Consider the following 23,586-nt stretch of genomic DNA (forward strand, 5'->3'; position numbering starts at 1 on the left):
CCGCGTGCCCCGTTCAAGTGCCAGCTTTACTAATGCCATCCAACGATATGGTTACCTTTCCAAGAAAGCTCTCCTTCAACTTGTTACCCTTGAGCATTTTTCTCATGCAGAACTTGTCATCCACTCTCTCACTGGCAATCTTCATTGGTAGGGATTTCAACAAGCATCCTTACTTTTGAGAAATTGGTTTCCTCAGAACATTACTTTTTAAGAACCAGTGAGCCCACTCATAAGCCAAGGGGGTATAGCTCAGTGGAAGAGCATTCGACTGCAGATCGAGAGGTCCCTGGTTCAAATCCGGGTGCCAGCTTTACTAACGCCATCCAACGATATGGTTACCTTTCCAAGAAAGCTCTCCTTCAACTTGTTACCCTTGAGTATTTTTCTCATGCAGAACTTGTCATCCACTCTCTCACTGGCAATCTTCATTGGTAGGGATTTCAACAAGCATCCTTACTTTTGAGAAATTCTTTTCCTCAGAACATTACTTTTTAAGAACCAGTGAGCCCAATCCTAAACCAAGGGGGTATAGCTCAGTGGAAGAGCATTCGACTGCAGATCGAGAGGTCCCTGGTTCAAATCCGCGTGCCCCCTTCAAGTGCCAGCTTTACTAATGCCATCCAACGATATGGTTACCTTTCCAAGAAAGCTCTCCTTCAACTTGTTACCCTTGAGCATTTTTCTCATGCAGAACTTGTCATCCACTCTCTCACTGGCAATCTTCATTGGTAGGGATTTCAACAAGCATCCTTACTTTTGAGAAATTGGTTTCCTCAGAACATTACTTTTTAAGAACCAGTGAGCCCAATCATAAGCCAAGGGGGCATAGCTTCAAATCTGGGTGCCACCTTCAAGTGCCAGCTTTACTAATGCCATCCAACGATATGGTTACCTTTCCAAGAAAGCTCTCCTTCAACTTGTTACCCTTGAGCCTATTTCTCATGCAGAGTCATCCACTCTCTCACTGGCAATCTTTATTGGTAGGGATTTCAACAAGCATCCTTACTTTTGAGAAATTGGTTTCCTCAGAACATTACTTTTTAAGAACCAGTGAGCCCAGTCATAAGCCAAGGGGGTATAGCTCAGTGGAAGAGCATTCGACTGCAGATCAAGAGGTCTCTGGTTCAAATCCGGGTGCCACCTTCAAGTGCCAGCTTTACTAATGCCATCCAACGATATGGTTACCTTTCCAAGAAAGCTCTCCTTCAACTTGTTACCCTTGAGCATTTTTCTCATGCAGAACTTGTCATCCACTCTCTCACTGGCAATCTTCATTGGTAGGGATTTCAACAAGCATCCTTACTTTTGAGAAATTCTTTTCCTCAAAACATTACTTTTTAAGAACCAGTGAGCCCAATCATAAGCCAAGGGGGTATAGCTCAGTGGAAGAGCATTCGACTGCAGATCGAGAGGTCCCTGGTTCAAATCCGGGTGCCCCCTTCAAGTGCCAGATTTACTAATGCCATCCAACGGGTGCCACCTTCAAGTGCCAGCTTTACTAATGCCATCCAACGATATGGTTACCTTTCCAAGAAAGCTCTCCTTCAACTTGTTACCCTTGAGTATTTTTCTCATGCAGAACTTGTCATCCACTCTCTCACTGGCAATCTTCATTGGTAGGGATTTCAACAAGCATCCTTACTTTTGAGAAATTCTTTTCCTCAGAACATTACTTTTTAAGAACCAGTGAGCCCAATCCTAAACCAAGGGGGTATAGCTCAGTGGAAGAGCATTCGACTGCAGATCGAGAGGTCCCTGGTTCAAATCCGCGTGCCCCGTTCAAGTGCCAGCTTTACTAATGCCATCCAACGATATGGTTACCTTTCCAAGAAAGCTCTCCTTCAACTTGTTACCCTTGAGCATTTTTCTCATGCAGAACTTGTCATCCACTCTCTCACTGGCAATCTTCATTGGTAGGGATTTCAACAAGCATCCTTACTTTTGAGAAATTGGTTTCCTCAGAACATTACTTTTTAAGAACCAGTGAGCCCAATCATAAGCCAAGGGGGCATAGTTTCAAATCTGGGTGCCCCCTTCAAGTGCCAGCTTTACTCATGCTATTCAACGATATGGTTACCTTTCCAAGAAAGCTCTTCTTCAACTTGTTACCCTTGAGCCTTTTTCTCATGCAGAGTCATCCACTCTCTCACTGGCAATCTTTATTGGTAGGGATTTCAACAAGCATCCTTACTTTTGAGAAATTGGTTTCCTCAGAACATTACTTTTTAAGAACCAGTGAGCCCAATCATAGCTCAGTGGAAGAGCATTCGACTGCAGATCGCGAGGTCCCTGGTTCAAATTCGGGTGCCCCCTTCAAGTGCCAGCTTTACTAATGCTATCCAACGATATGGTTACCTTTCCAAGAAAGCTCTCCTTCAACTTGTTACCCTTGAGCATTTTTCTCATGCAGAACTTGTCATCCACTCTCTCACTGGCAATCTTCATTGGTAGGGATTTCAACAAGCATCCTTACTTTTGAGAAATTCTTTTCCTCAAAACATTACTTTTTAAGAACCAGTGAGCCCACTCATAAGCCAAGGGGGTATAGCTCAGTGGAAGAGCATTCGACTGCAGATCGAGAGGTCCCTGGTTCAAATCCGGGTGCCCCCTTCAAGTGCCAGCTTTACTAATGCCATCCAACGATATGGTTACCTTTCCAAGAAAGCTCTCCTTCAACTTGTTACCCTTGAGTATTTTTCTCATGCAGAACTTGTCATCCACTCTCTCACTGGCAATCTTCATTGGTAGGGATTTCAACAAGCATCCTTACTTTTGAGAAATTCTTTTCCTCAGAACATTACTTTTTAAGAACCAGTGAGCCCAATCCTAAACCAAGGGGGTATAGCTCAGTGGAAGAGCATTCGACTGCAGATCGAGAGGTCCCTGATTCAAATCCGCGTGCCCCCTTCAAGTGCCAGCTTTACTAATGCCATCCAACGATATGGTTACCTTTCCAAGAAAGCTCTCCTTCAACTTGTTACCCTTGAGCATTTTTCTCATGCAGAACTTGTCATCCACTCTCTCACTGGCAATCTTCATTGGTAGGGATTTCAACAAGCATCCTTACTTTTGAGAAATTGGTTTCCTCAGAACATTACTTTTTAAGAACCAGTGAGCCCAATCATAAGCCAAGGGGGCATAGCTTCAAATCTGGGTGCCACCTTCAAGTGCCAGCTTTACTAATGCCATCCAACGATATGGTTACCTTTCCAAGAAAGCTCTCCTTCAACTTGTTACCCTTGAGCCTATTTCTCATGCAGAGTCATCCACTCTCTCACTGGCAATCTTTATTGGTAGGGATTTCAACAAGCATCCTTACTTTTGAGAAATTGGTTTCCTCAGAACATTACTTTTTAAGAACCAGTGAGCCCACTCATAAGCCAAGGGGGTATAGCTCAGTGGAAGAGCATTCGACTGCAGATCGAGAGGTCCCTGGTTCAAATCCGGGTGCCCCCTTCAAGTGCCAGCTTTACTAATGCCATCCAACGATATGGTTACCTTTCCAAGAAAGCTCTCCTTCAACTTGTTACCCTTGAGTATTTTTCTCATGCAGAACTTGTCATCCACTCTCTCACTGGCAATCTTCATTGGTAGGGATTTCAACAAGCATCCATACTTTTGAGAAATTCTTTTCCTCAGAACATTACTTTTTAAGAACCAGTGAGCCCAATCCTAAACCAAGGGGGTATAGCTCAGTGGAAGAGCATTCGACTGCAGATCGAGAGGTCCCTGGTTCAAATCCGCGTGCCCCGTTCAAGTGCCAGCTTTACTAATGCCATCCAACGATATGGTTACCTTTCCAAGAAAGCTCTCCTTCAACTTGTTACCCTTGAGCATTTTTCTCATGCAGAACTTGTCATCCACTCTCTCACTGGCAATCTTCATTGGTAGGGATTTCAACAAGCATCCTTACTTTTGAGAAATTGGTTTCCTCAGAACATTACTTTTTAAGAACCAGTGAGCCCAATCATAAGCCAAGGGGGCATAGCTTCAAATCTGGGTGCCCCCTTCAAGTGCCAGCTTTACTCATGCTATTCAACGATATGGTTACCTTTCCAAGAAAGCTCTTCTTCAACTTGTTACCCTTGAGCCTTTTTCTCATGCAGAGTCATCCACTCTCTCACTGGCAATCTTTATTGGTAGGGATTTCAACAAGCATCCTTACTTTTGAGAAATTGGTTTCCTCAGAACATTACTTTTTAAGAACCAGTGAGCCCAATCATAGCTCAGTGGAAGAGCATTCGACTGCAGATCGCGAGGTCCCTGGTTCAAATTCGGGTGCCCCCTTCAAGTGCCAGCTTTACTAATGCTATCCAACGATATGGTTACCTTTCCAAGAAAGCTCTCCTTCAACTTGTTACCCTTGAGCATTTTTCTCATGCAGAACTTGTCATCCACTCTCTCACTGGCAATCTTCATTGGTAGGGATTTCAACAAGCATCCTTACTTTTGAGAAATTAGTTTCCTCAGAACATTACTTTTTAAGAACCAGTGAGCCCAATCATAAGCCAAGAGGGCATAGCTTCAAATCTGGGTGCCCCCTTCAAGTGCCAGCTTTACTCATGCTATTCAACGATATGGTTACCTTTCCAAGAAAGCTCTTCTTCAACTTGTTACCCTTGAGCCTATTTCTCATGCAGAGTCATCCACTCTCTCACTGGCAATCTTTATTGGTAGGGATTTCAACAAGCATCCTTACTTTTGAGAAATTGGTTTCCTCAGAACATTACTTTTTTAGAACCAGTGAGCCCAATCATAAGCTAAGGGGGTATAGCTCAGTGGAAGAGCATTCGACTGCAGATCGAGAGGTCCCTGGTTCAAATCCGGGTGCCCCCTTCAAGTGCCAGATTTACTAATGCCATCCAACGGGTGCCACCTTCAAGTGCCAGCTTTACTAATGCCATCCAACGATATGGTTACCTTTCCAAGAAAGCTCTCCTTCAACTTGTTACCCTTGAGTATTTTTCTCATGCAGAACTTGTCATCCACTCTCTCACTGGCAATCTTCATTGGTAGGGATTTCAACAAGCATCCTTACTTTTGAGAAATTCTTTTCCTCAGAACATTACTTTTTAAGAACCAGTGAGCCCAATCCTAAACCAAGGGGGTATAGCTCAGTGGAAGAGCATTCGACTGCAGATCGAGAGGTCCCTGGTTCAAATCCGCGTGCCCCGTTCAAGTGCCAGCTTTACTAATGCCATCCAACGATATGGTTACCTTTCCAAGAAAGCTCTCCTTCAACTTGTTACCCTTGAGCATTTTTCTCATGCAGAACTTGTCATCCACTCTCTCACTGGCAATCTTCATTGGTAGGGATTTCAACAAGCATCCTTACTTTTGAGAAATTGGTTTCCTCAGAACATTACTTTTTAAGAACCAGTGAGCCCAATCATAAGCCAAGGGGGCATAGTTTCAAATCTGGGTGCCCCCTTCAAGTGCCAGCTTTACTCATGCTATTCAACGATATGGTTACCTTTCCAAGAAAGCTCTTCTTCAACTTGTTACCCTTGAGCCTTTTTCTCATGCAGAGTCATCCACTCTCTCACTGGCAATCTTTATTGGTAGGGATTTCAACAAGCATCCTTACTTTTGAGAAATTGGTTTCCTCAGAACATTACTTTTTAAGAACCAGTGAGCCCAATCATAGCTCAGTGGAAGAGCATTCGACTGCAGATCGCGAGGTCCCTGGTTCAAATTCGGGTGCCCCCTTCAAGTGCCAGCTTTACTAATGCTATCCAACGATATGGTTACCTTTCCAAGAAAGCTCTCCTTCAACTTGTTACCCTTGAGCATTTTTCTCATGCAGAACTTGTCATCCACTCTCTCACTGGCAATCTTCATTGGTAGGGATTTCAACAAGCATCCTTACTTTTGAGAAATTAGTTTCCTCAGAACATTACTTTTTAAGAACCAGTGAGCCCAATCATAAGCCAAGAGGGCATAGCTTCAAATCTGGGTGCCCCCTTCAAGTGCCAGCTTTACTCATGCTATTCAACGATATGGTTACCTTTCCAAGAAAGCTCTTCTTCAACTTGTTACCCTTGAGCCTATTTCTCATGCAGAGTCATCCACTCTCTCACTGGCAATCTTTATTGGTAGGGATTTCAACAAGCATCCTTACTTTTGAGAAATTGGTTTCCTCAGAACATTACTTTTTAAGAACCAGTGAGCCCATTCCTAAACCAAGGGGGTATAGCTCAGTGGAAGAGCATTCGACTGCAGATCGAGAGGTCCCAGGTTCAAATCCGCGTGCCCCCTTCAAGTGCCAGCTTTACTAATGCCATCCAACGATATGGTTACCTTTCCAAGAAAGCTCTCCTTCAACTTGTTACCCTTGAGCATTTTTCTCATGCAGAACTTGTCATCCACTCTCTCACTGGCAATCTTCATTGGTAGGGATTTCAACAAGCATCCTTACTTTTGAGAAATTGGTTTCCTCAGAACATTACTTTTTAAGAACCAGTGAGCCCACTCATAAGCCAAGGGGGTATAGCTCAGTGGAAGAGCATTCGACTGCAGATCGAGAGGTCCCTGGTTCAAATCCGGGTGCCCCCTTCAAGTGCCAGCTTTACTAATGCCATCCAACGATATGGTTACCTTTCCAAGAAAGCTCTCCTTCAACTTGTTACCCTTGAGTATTTTTCTCATGCAGAACTTGTCATCCACTCTCTCACTGGCAATCTTCATTGGTAGGGATTTCAACAAGCATCCTTACTTTTGAGAAATTCTTTTCCTCAGAACATTACTTTTTAAGAACCAGTGAGCCCAATCCTAAACCAAGGGGGTATAGCTCAGTGGAAGAGCATTCGACTGCAGATCGAGAGGTCCCTGATTCAAATCCGCGTGCCCCCTTCAAGTGCCAGCTTTACTAATGCCATCCAACGATATGGTTACCTTTCCAAGAAAGCTCTCCTTCAACTTGTTACCCTTGAGCATTTTTCTCATGCAGAACTTGTCATCCACTCTCTCACTGGCAATCTTCATTGGTAGGGATTTCAACAAGCATCCTTACTTTTGAGAAATTGGTTTCCTCAGAACATTACTTTTTAAGAACCAGTGAGCCCAATCATAAGCCAAGGGGGCATAGCTTCAAATCTGGGTGCCACCTTCAAGTGCCAGCTTTACTAATGCCATCCAACGATATGGTTACCTTTCCAAGAAAGCTCTCCTTCAACTTGTTACCCTTGAGCCTATTTCTCATGCAGAGTCATCCACTCTCTCACTGGCAATCTTTATTGGTAGGGATTTCAACAAGCATCCTTACTTTTGAGAAATTGGTTTCCTCAGAACATTACTTTTTAAGAACCAGTGAGCCCACTCATAAGCCAAGGGGGTATAGCTCAGTGGAAGAGCATTCGACTGCAGATCGAGAGGTCCCTGGTTCAAATCCGGGTGCCCCCTTCAAGTGCCAGCTTTACTAATGCCATCCAACGATATGGTTACCTTTCCAAGAAAGCTCTCCTTCAACTTGTTACCCTTGAGTATTTTTCTCATGCAGAACTTGTCATCCACTCTCTCACTGGCAATCTTCATTGGTAGGGATTTCAACAAGCATCCTTACTTTTGAGAAATTCTTTTCCTCAGAACATTACTTTTTAAGAACCAGTGAGCCCAATCCTAAACCAAGGGGGTATAGCTCAGTGGAAGAGCATTCGACTGCAGATCGAGAGGTCCCTGGTTCAAATCCGCGTGCCCCGTTCAAGTGCCAGCTTTACTAATGCCATCCAACGATATGGTTACCTTTCCAAGAAAGCTCTCCTTCAACTTGTTACCCTTGAGCATTTTTCTCATGCAGAACTTGTCATCCACTCTCTCACTGGCAATCTTCATTGGTAGGGATTTCAACAAGCATCCTTACTTTTGAGAAATTGGTTTCCTCAGAACATTACTTTTTAAGAACCAGTGAGCCCAATCATAAGCCAAGGGGGCATAGCTTCAAATCTGGGTGCCCCCTTCAAGTGCCAGCTTTACTCATGCTATTCAACGATATGGTTACCTTTCCAAGAAAGCTCTTCTTCAACTTGTTACCCTTGAGCCTTTTTCTCATGCAGAGTCATCCACTCTCTCACTGGCAATCTTTATTGGTAGGGATTTCAACAAGCATCCTTACTTTTGAGAAATTGGTTTCCTCAGAACATTACTTTTTAAGAACCAGTGAGCCCAATCATAGCTCAGTGGAAGAGCATTCGACTGCAGATCGCGAGGTCCCTGGTTCAAATTCGGGTGCCCCCTTCAAGTGCCAGCTTTACTAATGCTATCCAACGATATGGTTACCTTTCCAAGAAAGCTCTCCTTCAACTTGTTACCCTTGAGCATTTTTCTCATGCAGAACTTGTCATCCACTCTCTCACTGGCAATCTTCATTGGTAGGGATTTCAACAAGCATCCTTACTTTTGAGAAATTAGTTTCCTCAGAACATTACTTTTTAAGAACCAGTGAGCCCAATCATAAGCCAAGAGGGCATAGCTTCAAATCTGGGTGCCCCCTTCAAGTGCCAGCTTTACTCATGCTATTCAACGATATGGTTACCTTTCCAAGAAAGCTCTTCTTCAACTTGTTACCCTTGAGCCTATTTCTCATGCAGAGTCATCCACTCTCTCACTGGCAATCTTTATTGGTAGGGATTTCAACAAGCATCCTTACTTTTGAGAAATTGGTTTCCTCAGAACATTACTTTTTTAGAACCAGTGAGCCCAATCATAAGCTAAGGGGGTATAGCTCAGTGGAAGAGCATTCGACTGCAGATCGAGAGGTCCCTGGTTCAAATCCGGGTGCCCCCTTCAAGTGCCAGATTTACTAATGCCATCCAACGGGTGCCACCTTCAAGTGCCAGCTTTACTAATGCCATCCAACGATATGGTTACCTTTCCAAGAAAGCTCTCCTTCAACTTGTTACCCTTGAGTATTTTTCTCATGCAGAACTTGTCATCCACTCTCTCACTGGCAATCTTCATTGGTAGGGATTTCAACAAGCATCCTTACTTTTGAGAAATTCTTTTCCTCAGAACATTACTTTTTAAGAACCAGTGAGCCCAATCCTAAACCAAGGGGGTATAGCTCAGTGGAAGAGCATTCGACTGCAGATCGAGAGGTCCCTGGTTCAAATCCGCGTGCCCCGTTCAAGTGCCAGCTTTACTAATGCCATCCAACGATATGGTTACCTTTCCAAGAAAGCTCTCCTTCAACTTGTTACCCTTGAGCATTTTTCTCATGCAGAACTTGTCATCCACTCTCTCACTGGCAATCTTCATTGGTAGGGATTTCAACAAGCATCCTTACTTTTGAGAAATTGGTTTCCTCAGAACATTACTTTTTAAGAACCAGTGAGCCCAATCATAAGCCAAGGGGGCATAGTTTCAAATCTGGGTGCCCCCTTCAAGTGCCAGCTTTACTCATGCTATTCAACGATATGGTTACCTTTCCAAGAAAGCTCTTCTTCAACTTGTTACCCTTGAGCCTTTTTCTCATGCAGAGTCATCCACTCTCTCACTGGCAATCTTTATTGGTAGGGATTTCAACAAGCATCCTTACTTTTGAGAAATTGGTTTCCTCAGAACATTACTTTTTAAGAACCAGTGAGCCCAATCATAGCTCAGTGGAAGAGCATTCGACTGCAGATCGCGAGGTCCCTGGTTCAAATTCGGGTGCCCCCTTCAAGTGCCAGCTTTACTAATGCTATCCAACGATATGGTTACCTTTCCAAGAAAGCTCTCCTTCAACTTGTTACCCTTGAGCATTTTTCTCATGCAGAACTTGTCATCCACTCTCTCACTGGCAATCTTCATTGGTAGGGATTTCAACAAGCATCCTTACTTTTGAGAAATTAGTTTCCTCAGAACATTACTTTTTAAGAACCAGTGAGCCCAATCATAAGCCAAGAGGGCATAGCTTCAAATCTGGGTGCCCCCTTCAAGTGCCAGCTTTACTCATGCTATTCAACGATATGGTTACCTTTCCAAGAAAGCTCTTCTTCAACTTGTTACCCTTGAGCCTATTTCTCATGCAGAGTCATCCACTCTCTCACTGGCAATCTTCATTGGTAGGGATTTCAACAAGCATCCTTACTTTTGAGAAATTGGTTTCCTCAGAACATTACTTTTTAAGAACCAGTGAGCCCAGTCATAAGCCAAGGGGGTATAGCTCAGTGGAAGAGCATTCGACTGCAGATCAAGAGGTCTCTGGTTCAGAATCCGGGTGCCACCTTCAAGTGCCAGCTTTACTAATGCCATCCAACGATATGGTTACCTTTCCAAGAAAGCTCTCCTTCAACTTGTTACCCTTGAGCATTTTTCTCATGCAGAACTTGTCATCCACTCTCTCACTGGCAATCTTCATTGGTAGGGATTTCAACAAGCATCCTTACTTTTGAGAAATTCTTTTCCTCAAAACATTACTTTTTAAGAACCAGTGAGCCCACTCATAAGCCAAGGGGGTATAGCTCAGTGGAAGAGCATTCGACTGCAGATCGAGAGGTCCCTGGTTCAAATCCGGGTGCCCCCTTCAAGTGCCAGCTTTACTAATGCCATCCAACGATATGGTTACCTTTCCAAGAAAGCTCTCCTTCAACTTGTTACCCTTGAGTATTTTTCTCATGCAGAACTTGTCATCCACTCTCTCACTGGCAATCTTCATTGGTAGGGATTTCAACAAGCATCCTTACTTTTGAGAAATTCTTTTCCTCAGAACATTACTTTTTAAGAACCAGTGAGCCCAATCCTAAACCAAGGGGGTATAGCTCAGTGGAAGAGCATTCGACTGCAGATCGAGAGGTCCCTGGTTCAAATCCGCGTGCCCCCTTCAAGTGCCAGCTTTACTCATGCTATTCAACGATATGGTTACCTTTCCAAGAAAGCTCTTCTTCAACTTGTTACCCTTGAGCCTTTTTCTCATGCAGAGTCATCCACTCTCTCACTGGCAATCTTTATTGGTAGGGATTTCAACAAGCATCCTTACTTTTGAGAAATTGGTTTCCTCAGAACATTACTTTTTAAGAACCAGTGAGCCCAATCATAGCTCAGTGGAAGAGCATTCGACTGCAGATCGCGAGGTCCCTGGTTCAAATTCGGGTGCCCCCTTCAAGTGCCAGCTTTACTAATGCTATCCAACGATATGGTTACCTTTCCAAGAAAGCTCTCCTTCAACTTGTTACCCTTGAGCATTTTTCTCATGCAGAACTTGTCATCCACTCTCTCACTGGCAATCTTCATTGGTAGGGATTTCAACAAGCATCCTTACTTTTGAGAAATTAGTTTCCTCAGAACATTACTTTTTAAGAACCAGTGAGCCCAATCATAAGCCAAGAGGGCATAGCTTCAAATCTGGGTGCCCCCTTCAAGTGCCAGCTTTACTCATGCTATTCAACGATATGGTTACCTTTCCAAGAAAGCTCTTCTTCAACTTGTTACCCTTGAGCCTATTTCTCATGCAGAGTCATCCACTCTCTCACTGGCAATCTTTATTGGTAGGGATTTCAACAAGCATCCTTACTTTTGAGAAATTGGTTTCCTCAGAACATTACTTTTTAAGAACCAGTGAGCCCATTCCTAAACCAAGGGGGTATAGCTCAGTGGAAGAGCATTCGACTGCAGATCGAGAGGTCCCAGGTTCAAATCCGCGTGCCCCCTTCAAGTGCCAGCTTTACTAATGCCATCCAACGATATGGTTACCTTTCCAAGAAAGCTCTCCTTCAACTTGTTACCCTTGAGCATTTTTCTCATGCAGAACTTGTCATCCACTCTCTCACTGGCAATCTTCATTGGTAGGGATTTCAACAAGCATCCTTACTTTTGAGAAATTCTTTTCCTCAAAACATTACTTTTTAAGAACCAGTGAGCCCACTCATAAGCCAAGGGGGTATAGCTCAGTGGAAGAGCATTCGACTGCAGATCGAGAGGTCCCTGGTTCAAATCCGGGTGCCCCCTTCAAGTGCCAGCTTTACTAATGCCATCCAACGATATGGTTACCTTTCCAAGAAAGCTCTCCTTCAACTTGTTACCCTTGAGTATTTTTCTCATGCAGAACTTGTCATCCACTCTCTCACTGGCAATCTTCATTGGTAGGGATTTCAACAAGCATCCTTACTTTTGAGAAATTCTTTTCCTCAGAACATTACTTTTTAAGAACCAGTGAGCCCAATCCTAAACCAAGGGGGTATAGCTCAGTGGAAGAGCATTCGACTGCAGATCGAGAGGTCCCTGGTTCAAATCCGCGTGCCCCCTTCAAGTGCCAGCTTTACTCATGCTATTCAACGATATGGTTACCTTTCCAAGAAAGCTCTTCTTCAACTTGTTACCCTTGAGCCTTTTTCTCATGCAGAGTCATCCACTCTCTCACTGGCAATCTTTATTGGTAGGGATTTCAACAAGCATCCTTACTTTTGAGAAATTGGTTTCCTCAGAACATTACTTTTTAAGAACCAGTGAGCCCAATCATAGCTCAGTGGAAGAGCATTCGACTGCAGATCGCGAGGTCCCTGGTTCAAATTCGGGTGCCCCCTTCAAGTGCCAGCTTTACTAATGCTATCCAACGATATGGTTACCTTTCCAAGAAAGCTCTCCTTCAACTTGTTACCCTTGAGCATTTTTCTCATGCAGAACTTGTCATCCACTCTCTCACTGGCAATCTTCATTGGTAGGGATTTCAACAAGCATCCTTACTTTTGAGAAATTAGTTTCCTCAGAACATTACTTTTTAAGAACCAGTGAGCCCAATCATAAGCCAAGAGGGCATAGCTTCAAATCTGGGTGCCCCCTTCAAGTGCCAGCTTTACTCATGCTATTCAACGATATGGTTACCTTTCCAAGAAAGCTCTTCTTCAACTTGTTACCCTTGAGCCTATTTCTCATGCAGAGTCATCCACTCTCTCACTGGCAATCTTTATTGGTAGGGATTTCAACAAGCATCCTTACTTTTGAGAAATTGGTTTCCTCAGAACATTACTTTTTAAGAACCAGTGAGCCCATTCCTAAACCAAGGGGGTATAGCTCAGTGGAAGAGCATTCGACTGCAGATCGAGAGGTCCCAGGTTCAAATCCGCGTGCCCCCTTCAAGTGCCAGCTTTACTAATGCCATCCAACGATATGGTTACCTTTCCAAGAAAGCTCTCCTTCAACTTGTTACCCTTGAGCATTTTTCTCATGCAGAACTTGTCATCCACTCTCTCACTGGCAATCTTCATTGGTAGGGATTTCAACAAGCATCCTTACTTTTGAGAAATTGGTTTCCTCAGAACATTACTTTTTAAGAACCAGTGAGCCCAGTCATAAGCCAAGGGGGTATAGCTCAGTGGAAGAGCATTCGACTGCAGATCAAGAGGTCTCTGGTTCAGAATCCGGGTGCCACCTTCAAGTGCCAGCTTTACTAATGCCATCCAACGATATGGTTACCTTTCCAAGAAAGCTCTCCTTCAACTTGTTACCCTTGAGCATTTTTCTCATGCAGAACTTGTCATCCACTCTCTCACTGGCAATCTTCATTGGTAGGGATTTCAACAAGCATCCTTACTTTTGAGAAATTCTTTTCCTCAAAACATTACTTTTTAAGAACCAGTGAGCCCACTCATAAGCCAAGGGGGTATAGCTCAGTGGAAGAGCATTCGACTGCAGATCGAGAGGTCCCTGGTTCAAATCCGGGTGCCCCCTTCAAGTGCCAGCTTTACTAATGCCATCCAACGATATGGTTACCTTTCCAAGAAAGCTCTCCTTCAACTTGTTACCCTTGAGTATTTTTCTCATGCAGAACTTGTCATCCACTCTCTCACTGGCAATCTTCATTGGTAGGGATTTCAACAAGCATCCTTACTTTTGAGAAATTCTTTTCCTCAGAACATTACTTTTTAAGAACCAGTGAGCCCAATCCTAAACCAAGGGGGTATAGCTCAGTGGAAGAGCATTCGACTGCAGATCGAGAGGTCCCTGGTTCAAATCCGCGTGCCCCCTTCAAGTGCCAGCTTTACTAATGCCATCCAACGATATGGTTACCTTTCCAAGAAAGCTCTCCTTCAACTTGTTACCCTTGAGCATTTTTCTCATGCAGAACTTGTCATCCACTCTCTCACTGGCAATCTTCATTGGTAGGGATTTCAACAAGCATCCTTACTTTTGAGAAATTGGTTTCCTCAGAACATTACTTTTTAAGAACCAGTGAGCCCAATCATAAGCCAAGGGGGCATAGCTTCAAATCTGGGTGCCACCTTCAAGTGCCAGCTTTACTAATGCCATCCAACGATATGGTTACCTTTCCAAGAAAGCTCTCCTTCAACTTGTTACCCTTGAGCCTATTTCTCATGCAGAGTCATCCACTCTCTCACTGGCAATCTTTATTGGTAGGGATTTCAACAAGCATCCTTACTTTTGAGAAATTGGTTTCCTCAGAACATTACTTTTTAAGAACCAGTGAGCCCAGTCATAAGCCAAGGGGGTATAGCTCAGTGGAAGAGCATTCGACTGCAGATCAAGAGGTCTCTGGTTCAAATCCGGGTGCCACCTTCAAGTGCCAGCTTTACTAATGCCATCCAACGATATGGTTACCTTTCCAAGAAAGCTCTCCTTCAACTTGTTACCCTTGAGCATTTTTCTCATGCAGAACTTGTCATCCACTCTCTCACTGGCAATCTTCATTGGTAGGGATTTCAACAAGCATCCTTACTTTTGAGAAATTCTTTTCCTCAAAACATTACTTTTTAAGAACCAGTGAGCCCAATCATAAGCCAAGGGGGTATAGCTCAGTGGAAGAGCATTCGACTGCAGATCGAGAGGTCCCTGGTTCAAATCCGGGTGCCCCCTTCAAGTGCCAGCTTTACTAATGCCATCCAACGATATGGTTACCTTTCCAAGAAAGCTCTCCTTCAACTTGTTACCCTTGAGTATTTTTCTCATGCAGAACTTGTCATCCACTCTCTCACTGGCAATCTTCATTGGTAGGGATTTCAACAAGCATCCTTACTTTTGAGAAATTCTTTTCCTCAGAACATTACTTTTTAAGAACCAGTGAGCCCAATCATAAGCCAAGGGGGTATAGCTCAGTGGAAGAGTATTCAACTGCAGATCGAGAGGTCCCTGGTTCAAATCCGGGTGCCCCCTTCAAGTGCCAGATTTACTAATGCCATCCAACGGGTGCCACCTTCAAGTGCCAGTTTTACTAATGCCATCCAACGATATGGTTACCTTTCCAAGAAAGCTCTCCTTCAACTTGTTACCCTTGAGCATTTTTCTCATGCAGAACTTGTCATCCACTCTCTCACTGGCAATCTTCATTGGTAGGGATTTCAACAAGCATCCTTACTTTTGAGAAATTGGTTTCCTCAGAACATTACTTTTTAAGAACCAGTGAGCCCAATCATAAGCCAAGGGGGCATAGCTTCAAATCTGGGTGCCACCTTCAAATGCCAGCTTTACTAATGCCATCCAACGATATGGTTACCTTTCCAAGAAAGCTCTCCTTCAACTTGTTACCCTTGAGCCTATTTCTCATGCAGAGTCATCCACTCTCTCACTGGCAATCTTCATTGGTAGGGATTTCAACAAGCATCCTTACTTTTGAGAAATTGGTTTCCTCAGAACATTACTTTTTAAGAACCAGTGAGCCCAATCATAAGCCAAGGGGGCATAGCTTCAAATCTGGGTGCCACCTTCAAGTGCCAGCTTTACTAATGACATTCAACGATATGGTTACCTTTCCAAGAAAGCTCTTCTTCAACTTGTTACCCTTGAGCCTATTTCTCATGCAGAGTCATCCACTCTCTCACTGGCAATCTTTATTGGTAGGGATTTCAACAAGCATCCTTACTTTTGAGAAATTGGTTTCCTCAGAACATTACTTTTTAAGAACCAGTGAGCCCATTCCTAAACCAAGGGGGTATAGCTCAGTGGAAGAGCATTCGACTGCAGATCGAGAGGTCCCAGGTTCAAATCCGCGTGCCCCCTTCAAGTGCCAGCTTTACTAATGCCATCCAACGATATGGTTACCTTTCCAAGAAAGCTCTCCTTCAACTTGTTACCCTTGAGCATTTTTCTCATGCAGAACTTGTCATCCACTCTCTCACTGGCAATCTTCATTGGTAGGGATTTCAACAAGCATCCTTACTTTTGAGAAATTGGTTTCCTCAGAACATTACTTTTTAAGAACCAGTGAGCCCAGTCATAAGCCAAGGGGGTATAGCTCAGTGGAAGAGCATTCGACTGCAGATCAAGAGGTCTCTGGTTCAGAATCCGGGTGCCACCTTCAAGTGCCAGCTTTACTAATGCCATCCAACGATATGGTTACCTTTCCAAGAAAGCTCTCCTTCAACTTGTTACCCTTGAGCATTTTTCTCATGCAGAACTTGTCATCCACTCTCTCACTGGCAATCTTCATTGGTAGGGATTTCAACAAGCATCCTTACTTTTGAGAAATTCTTTTCCTCAAAACATTACTTTTTAAGAACCAGTGAGCCCACTCATAAGCCAAGGGGGTATAGCTCAGTGGAAGAGCATTCGACTGCAGATCGAGAGGTCCCTGGTTCAAATCCGGGTGCCCCCTTCAAGTGCCAGCTTTACTAATGCCATCCAACGATATGGTTACCTTTCCAAGAAAGCTCTCCTTCAACTTGTTACCCTTGAGTATTTTTCTCATGCAGAACTTGTCATCCACTCTCTCACTGGCAATCTTCATTGGTAGGGATTTCAACAAGCATCCTTACTTTTGAGAAATTCTTTTCCTCAGAACATTACTTTTTAAGAACCAGTGAGCCCAATCCTAAACCAAGGGGGTATAGCTCAGTGGAAGAGCATTCGACTGCAGATCGAGAGGTCCCTGGTTCAAATCCGCGTGCCCCCTTCAAGTGCCAGCTTTACTAATGCCATCCAACGATATGGTTACCTTTCCAAGAAAGCTCTCCTTCAACTTGTTACCCTTGAGCATTTTTCTCATGCAGAACTTGTCATCCACTCTCTCACTGGCAATCTTCATTGGTAGGGATTTCAACAAGCATCCTTACTTTTGAGAAATTGGTTTCCTCAGAACATTACTTTTTAAGAACCAGTGAGCCCAATCATAAGCCAAGGGGGCATAGCTTCAAATCTGGGTGCCACCTTCAAGTGCCAGCTTTACTAATGCCATCCAACGATATGGTTACCTTTCCAAGAAAGCTCTCCTTCAACTTGTTACCCTTGAGCCTATTTCTCATGCAGAGTCATCCACTCTCTCACTGGCAATCTTTATTGGTAGGGATTTCAACAAGCATCCTTACTTTTGAGAAATTGGTTTCCTCAGAACATTACTTTTTAAGAACCAGTGAGCCCAGTCATAAGCCAAGGGGGTATAGCTCAGTGGAAGAGCATTCGACTGCAGATCAAGAGGTCTCTGGTTCAAATCCGGGTGCCACCTTCAAGTGCCAGCTTTACTAATGCCATCCAACGATATGGTTACCTTTCCAAGAAAGCTCTCCTTCAACTTGTTACCCTTGAGCATTTTTCTCATGCAGAACTTGTCATCCACTCTCTCACTGGCAATCTTCATTGGTAGGGATTTCAACAAGCATCCTTACTTTTGAGAAATTCTTTTCCTCAAAACATTACTTTTTAAGAACCAGTGAGCCCAATCATAAGCCAAGGGGGTATAGCTCAGTGGAAGAGCATTCGACTGCAGATCGAGAGGTCCCTGGTTCAAATCCGGGTGCCCCCTTCAAGTGCCAGCTTTACTAATGCCATCCAACGATATGGTTACCTTTCCAAGAAAGCTCTCCTTCAACTTGTTACCCTTGAGTATTTTTCTCATGCAGAACTTGTCATCCACTCTCTCACTGGCAATCTTCATTGGTAGGGATTTCAACAAGCATCCTTACTTTTGAGAAATTCTTTTCCTCAGAACATTACTTTTTAAGAACCAGTGAGCCCAATCATAAGCCAAGGGGGTATAGCTCAGTGGAAGAGTATTCAACTGCAGATCGAGAGGTCCCTGGTTCAAATCCGGGTGCCCCCTTCAAGTGCCAGATTTACTAATGCCATCCAACGGGTGCCACCTTCAAGTGCCAGTTTTACTAATGCCATCCAACGATATGGTTACCTTTCCAAGAAAGCTCTCCTTCAACTTGTTACCCTTGAGCATTTTTCTCATGCAGAACTTGTCATCCACTCTCTCACTGGCAATCTTCATTGGTAGGGATTTCAACAAGCATCCTTACTTTTGAGAAATTGGTTTCCTCAGAACATTACTTTTTAAGAACCAGTGAGCCCAATCATAAGCCAAGGGGGCATAGCTTCAAATCTGGGTGCCACCTTCAAATGCCAGCTTTACTAATGCCATCCAACGATATGGTTACCTTTCCAAGAAAGCTCTCCTTCAACTTGTTACCCTTGAGCCTATTTCTCATGCAGAGTCATCCACTCTCTCACTGGCAATCTTCATTGGTAGGGATTTCAACAAGCATCCTTACTTTTGAGAAATTGGTTTCCTCAGAACATTACTTTTTAAGAACCAGTGAGCCCAATCATAAGCCAAGGGGGCATAGCTTCAAATCTGGGTGCCACCTTCAAGTGCCAGCTTTACTAATGCCATCCAACGATATGGTTACCTTTCCAAGAAAGCTCTTCTTCAACTTGTTACCCTTGAGCCTATTTCTCATGCAGAGTCATCCACTCTCTCACTGGCAATCTTTATTGGTAGGGATTTCAACAAGCATCCTTACTTTTGAGAAATTGGTTTCCTCAGAACATTACTTTTTAAGAACCAGTGAGCCCATTCCTAAACCAAGGGGGTATAGCTCAGTGGAAGAGCATTCGACTGCAGATCGAGAGGTCCCAGGTTCAAATCCGCGTGCCCCCTTCAAGTGCCAGCTTTACTAATGCCATCCAACGATATGGTTACCTTTCCAAGAAAGCTCTCCTTCAACTTGTTACCCTTGAGCATTTTTCTCATGCAGAACTTGTCATCCACTCTCTCACTGGCAATCTTCATTGGTAGGGATTTCAACAAGCATCCTTACTTTTGAGAAATTGGTTTCCTCAGAACATTACTTTTTAAGAACCAGTGAGCCCAGTCATAAGCCAAGGGGGTATAGCTCAGTGGAAGAGCATTCGACTGCAGATCAAGAGGTCTCTGGTTCAGAATCCGGGTGCCACCTTCAAGTGCCAGCTTTACTAATGCCATCCAACGATATGGTTACCTTTCCAAGAAAGCTCTCCTTCAACTTGTTACCCTTGAGCATTTTTCTCATGCAGAACTTGTCATCCACTCTCTCACTGGCAATCTTCATTGGTAGGGATTTCAACAAGCATCCTTACTTTTGAGAAATTCTTTTCCTCAAAACATTACTTTTTAAGAACCAGTGAGCCCACTCATAAGCCAAGGGGGTATAGCTCAGTGGAAGAGCATTCGACTGCAGATCGAGAGGTCCCTGGTTCAAATCCGGGTGCCCCCTTCAAGTGCCAGCTTTACTAATGCCATCCAACGATATGGTTACCTTTCCAAGAAAGCTCTCCTTCAACTTGTTACCCTTGAGTATTTTTCTCATGCAGAACTTGTCATCCACTCTCTCACTGGCAATCTTCATTGGTAGGGATTTCAACAAGCATCCTTACTTTTGAGAAATTCTTTTCCTCAGAACATTACTTTTTAAGAACCAGTGAGCCCAATCCTAAACCAAGGGGGTATAGCTCAGTGGAAGAGCATTCGACTGCAGATCGAGAGGTCCCTGGTTCAAATCCGCGTGCCCCCTTCAAGTGCCAGCTTTACTAATGCCATCCAACGATATGGTTACCTTTCCAAGAAAGCTCTCCTTCAACTTGTTACCCTTGAGCATTTTTCTCATGCAGAACTTGTCATCCACTCTCTCACTGGCAATCTTCATTGGTAGGGATTTCAACAAGCATCCTTACTTTTGAGAAATTGGTTTCCTCAGAACATTACTTTTTAAGAACCAGTGAGCCCAATCATAAGCCAAGGGGGCATAGCTTCAAATCTGGGTGCCACCTTCAAGTGCCAGCTTTACTAATGCCATCCAACGATATGGTTACCTTTCCAAGAAAGCTCTCCTTCAACTTGTTACCCTTGAGCCTATTTCTCATGCAGAGTCATCCACTCTCTCACTGGCAATCTTTATTGGTAGGGATTTCAACAAGCATCCTTACTTTTGAGAAATTGGTTTCCTCAGAACATTACTTTTTAAGAACCAGTGAGCCCAGTCATAAGCCAAGGGGGTATAGCTCAGTGGAAGAGCATTCGACTGCAGATCAAGAGGTCTCTGGTTCAAATCCGGGTGCCACCTTCAAGTGCCAGCTTTACTAATGCCATCCAACGATATGGTTACCTTTCCAAGAAAGCTCTCCTTCAACTTGTTACCCTTGAGCATTTTTCTCATGCAGAACTTGTCATCCACTCTCTCACTGGCAATCTTCATTGGTAGGGATTTCAACAAGCATCCTTACTTTTGAGAAATTCTTTTCCTCAAAACATTACTTTTTAAGAACCAGTGAGCCCAATCATAAGCCAAGGGGGTATAGCTCAGTGGAAGAGCATTCGACTGCAGATCGAGAGGTCCCTGGTTCAAATCCGGGTGCCCCCTTCAAGTGCCAGCTTTACTAATGCCATCCAACGATATGGTTACCTTTCCAAGAAAGCTCTCCTTCAACTTGTTACCCTTGAGTATTTTTCTCATGCAGAACTTGTCATCCACTCTCTCACTGGCAATCTTCATTGGTAGGGATTTCAACAAGCATCCTTACTTTTGAGAAATTCTTTTCCTCAGAACATTACTTTTTAAGAACCAGTGAGCCCAATCATAAGCCAAGGGGGTATAGCTCAGTGGAAGAGTATTCAACTGCAGATCGAGAGGTCCCTGGTTCAAATCCGGGTGCCCCCTTCAAGTGCCAGATTTACTAATGCCATCCAACGGGTGCCACCTTCAAGTGCCAGTTTTACTAATGCCATCCAACGATATGGTTACCTTTCCAAGAAAGCTCTCCTTCAACTTGTTACCCTTGAGCATTTTTCTCATGCAGAACTTGTCATCCACTCTCTCACTGGCAATCTTCATTGGTAGGGATTTCAACAAGCATCCTTACTTTTGAGAAATTGGTTTCCTCAGAACATTACTTTTTAAGAACCAGTGAGCCCAATCATAAGCCAAGGGGGCATAGCTTCAAATCTGGGTGCCACCTTCAAGTGCCAGCTTTACTAATGCCATCCAACGATATGGTTACCTTTCCAAGAAAGCTCTCCTTCAACTTGTTACCCTTGAGCCTATTTCTCATGCAGAGTCATCCACTCTCTCACTGGCAATCTTCATTGGTAGGGATTTCAACAAGCATCCTTACTTTTGAGAAATTGGTTTCCTCAGAACATTACTTTTTAAGAACCAGTGAGCCCAGTCATAAGCCAAGGGGGTATAGCTCAGTGGAAGAGCATTCGACTGCAGATCGAGAGGTCCCTGGTTCAAATCCGGGTGCCCCCTTCAAGTGCCAGCTTTACTAATGCCATCCTACGATATGGTTACCTTTCCAAGAAAGCTCTCCTTCAACTTGTTACCCTTGAGTATTTTTCTCATGCAGAACTTGTCATCCACTCTCTCACTGGCAATCTTCATTGGTATGGATTTCAACAAGCATCCTTACTTTTGAGAAATTCTTTTCCTCAGAACATTACTTTTTAAGAACCAGTGAGCCCAATCATAAGCCAAGGGGGTATAGCTCAGTGGAAGAGTATTCAACTGCAGATCGAGAGGTCCCTGGTTCAAATCCGGGTGCCCCCTTCAAGTGCCAGATTTACTAATGCCGTCCAACGGGTGCCACCTTCAAGTGCCAGTTTTACTAATGCCATCCAACGATATGGTTACCTTTCCAAGAAAGCTCTCCTTCAACTTGTTACCCTTGAGTATTTTTCTCATGCAGAACTTGTCATCCACTCTCTCACTGGCAATCTTCATTGGTAGGGATTTCAACAAGCATCCTTACTTTTGAGAAATTCTTTTCCTCAGAACATTACTTTTTAAGAACCAGTGAGCCCAATCCTAAACCAAGGTGGTATAGCTCAGTGGAAGAGCATTCGACTGCAGATCGAGAGGTCCCAGGTTCAAATCCGCGTGCCCCCTTCAAGTGCCAGCTTTACTAATGCCATCCAACGATATGGTTACCTTTCCAAGAAAGCTCTCCTTCAACTTGTTACCCTTGAGTATTTTTCTCATGCAGAACTTGTCATCCACTCTCTCACTGGCAATCTTCATTGGTAGGGATTTCATCAAGCATCCTTACTTTTGAGAAATTCTTTTCCTCAGAACATTACTTTTTAAGAACCAGTGAGCCCAATCCTAAACCAAGGGGGTATAGCTCAGTGGAAGAGCATTCAACTGCAGATCGAGAGGTCCCTGGTTCAAATCCGGGTGCCCCCTTCAAGTGCCAGCTTTACTAATGCCATCCAACGATATGGTTACCTTTCCAAGAAAGCTCTCCTTCAACTTGTTACCCTTGAGTATTTTTCTCATGCAGAACTTGTCATCCACTCTCTCACTGGCAATCTTCATTGGTAGGGATTTCAACAAGCATCCTTACTTTTGAGAAATTCTTTTCCTCAGTACATTACTTTTTAAGAACCAGTGAGCCCAATCATAAGCCAAGGGGGTATAGCTCAGTGGAAGAGTATTCAACTGCAGATCGAGAGGTCCCTGGTTCAAATCCGGGTGCCCCCTTCAAGTGCCAGCTTTACTAATGCCATCCAACGATATGGTTACCTTTCCAAGAAAGCTCTCCTTCAACTTGTTACCCTTGAGTATTTTTCTCATGCAGAACTTGTCATCCACTCTCTCACTGGCAATCTTCATTGGTAGGGATTTCAACAAGCATCCTTACTTTTGAGAAATTCTTTTCCTCAGAACATTACTTTTTAAGAACCAGTGAGCCCAATCATAAGCCAAGGGGGTATAGCTCAGTGGAAGAGTATTCAACTGCAGATCGAGAGGTCCCTGGTTCAAATCCGGGTGCCCCCTTCAAGTGCCAGATTTACTAATGCCATCCAACGGGTGCCACCTTCAAGTGCCAGTTTTACTAATGCCATCCAACGATATGGTTACCTTTCCAAGAAAGCTCTCCTTCAACTTGTTACCCTTGAGCATTTTTCTCATGCAGAACTTGTCATCCACTCTCTCACTGGCAATCTTCATTGGTAGGGATTTCAACAAGCATCCTTACTTTTGAGAAATTGGTTTCCTCAGAACATTACTTTTTAAGAACCAGTGAGCCCAATCATAAGCCAAGGGGGCATAGCTTCAAATCTGGGTGCCACCTTCAAGTGCCAGCTTTACTAATGCCATCCAACGATATGGTTACCTTTCCAAGAAAGCTCTCCTTCAACTTGTTACCCTTGAGCCTATTTCTCATGCAGAGTCATCCACTCTCTCACTGGCAATCTTTATTGGTAGGGATTTCAACAAGCATCCTTACTTTTGAGAAATTGGTTTCCTCAGAACATTACTTTTTAAGAACCAGTGAGCCCAGTCATAAGCCAAGGGGGTATAGCTCAGTGGAAGAGCATTCGACTGCAGATCAAGAGGTCTCTGGTTCAAATCCGGGTGCCACCTTCAAGTGCCAGCTTTACTAATGCCATCCAACGATATGGTT

At 43.8% G+C, this 23,586-nt stretch overlaps 16 non-coding genes across 16 annotated transcripts; all 16 read left to right on the top strand.

The window, feature by feature from the left end:
- The first annotated feature begins 1,368 nt into the window (after positions 1-1,368).
- Positions 1,369-1,440, top strand: TRNAC-GCA (transfer RNA cysteine (anticodon GCA)). Its single transcript has one exon. It is a non-coding gene; the product is annotated as a tRNA-Cys (tRNA).
- A 1,098-nt stretch (positions 1,441-2,538) lies between these two features.
- Positions 2,539-2,610, top strand: TRNAC-GCA (transfer RNA cysteine (anticodon GCA)). The gene has a single exon. It is a non-coding gene; the product is annotated as a tRNA-Cys (tRNA).
- A 774-nt stretch (positions 2,611-3,384) lies between these two features.
- Positions 3,385-3,456, top strand: TRNAC-GCA (transfer RNA cysteine (anticodon GCA)). Its single transcript has one exon. It is a non-coding gene; the product is annotated as a tRNA-Cys (tRNA).
- Positions 3,457-4,764: 1,308 nt separating this feature from the next.
- Positions 4,765-4,836, top strand: TRNAC-GCA (transfer RNA cysteine (anticodon GCA)). Its single transcript has one exon. It is a non-coding gene; the product is annotated as a tRNA-Cys (tRNA).
- Positions 4,837-6,483: 1,647 nt separating this feature from the next.
- Positions 6,484-6,555, top strand: TRNAC-GCA (transfer RNA cysteine (anticodon GCA)). The gene has a single exon. It is a non-coding gene; the product is annotated as a tRNA-Cys (tRNA).
- A 774-nt stretch (positions 6,556-7,329) lies between these two features.
- TRNAC-GCA (transfer RNA cysteine (anticodon GCA)) lies at positions 7,330-7,401 on the top strand. The gene has a single exon. It is a non-coding gene; the product is annotated as a tRNA-Cys (tRNA).
- A 1,308-nt stretch (positions 7,402-8,709) lies between these two features.
- On the top strand, positions 8,710-8,781 carry TRNAC-GCA (transfer RNA cysteine (anticodon GCA)). Its single transcript has one exon. It is a non-coding gene; the product is annotated as a tRNA-Cys (tRNA).
- Positions 8,782-10,429: 1,648 nt separating this feature from the next.
- Positions 10,430-10,501, top strand: TRNAC-GCA (transfer RNA cysteine (anticodon GCA)). The gene has a single exon. It is a non-coding gene; the product is annotated as a tRNA-Cys (tRNA).
- A 1,349-nt stretch (positions 10,502-11,850) lies between these two features.
- TRNAC-GCA (transfer RNA cysteine (anticodon GCA)) lies at positions 11,851-11,922 on the top strand. The gene has a single exon. It is a non-coding gene; the product is annotated as a tRNA-Cys (tRNA).
- A 1,647-nt stretch (positions 11,923-13,569) lies between these two features.
- On the top strand, positions 13,570-13,641 carry TRNAC-GCA (transfer RNA cysteine (anticodon GCA)). Its single transcript has one exon. It is a non-coding gene; the product is annotated as a tRNA-Cys (tRNA).
- Positions 13,642-14,712: 1,071 nt separating this feature from the next.
- Positions 14,713-14,784, top strand: TRNAC-GCA (transfer RNA cysteine (anticodon GCA)). Its single transcript has one exon. It is a non-coding gene; the product is annotated as a tRNA-Cys (tRNA).
- Positions 14,785-16,447: 1,663 nt separating this feature from the next.
- TRNAC-GCA (transfer RNA cysteine (anticodon GCA)) lies at positions 16,448-16,519 on the top strand. The gene has a single exon. It is a non-coding gene; the product is annotated as a tRNA-Cys (tRNA).
- A 1,071-nt stretch (positions 16,520-17,590) lies between these two features.
- TRNAC-GCA (transfer RNA cysteine (anticodon GCA)) lies at positions 17,591-17,662 on the top strand. The gene has a single exon. It is a non-coding gene; the product is annotated as a tRNA-Cys (tRNA).
- A 1,663-nt stretch (positions 17,663-19,325) lies between these two features.
- TRNAC-GCA (transfer RNA cysteine (anticodon GCA)) lies at positions 19,326-19,397 on the top strand. Its single transcript has one exon. It is a non-coding gene; the product is annotated as a tRNA-Cys (tRNA).
- A 1,071-nt stretch (positions 19,398-20,468) lies between these two features.
- TRNAC-GCA (transfer RNA cysteine (anticodon GCA)) lies at positions 20,469-20,540 on the top strand. Its single transcript has one exon. It is a non-coding gene; the product is annotated as a tRNA-Cys (tRNA).
- An 816-nt stretch (positions 20,541-21,356) lies between these two features.
- TRNAC-GCA (transfer RNA cysteine (anticodon GCA)) lies at positions 21,357-21,428 on the top strand. Its single transcript has one exon. It is a non-coding gene; the product is annotated as a tRNA-Cys (tRNA).
- Positions 21,429-23,586: the final 2,158 nt, after the last annotated feature.

Source organism: Eleutherodactylus coqui, chromosome 13, assembly GCF_035609145.1.
Source record: "Eleutherodactylus coqui strain aEleCoq1 chromosome 13, aEleCoq1.hap1, whole genome shotgun sequence".
Lineage (NCBI taxonomy): Eukaryota > Metazoa > Chordata > Amphibia > Anura > Eleutherodactylidae > Eleutherodactylus > Eleutherodactylus coqui.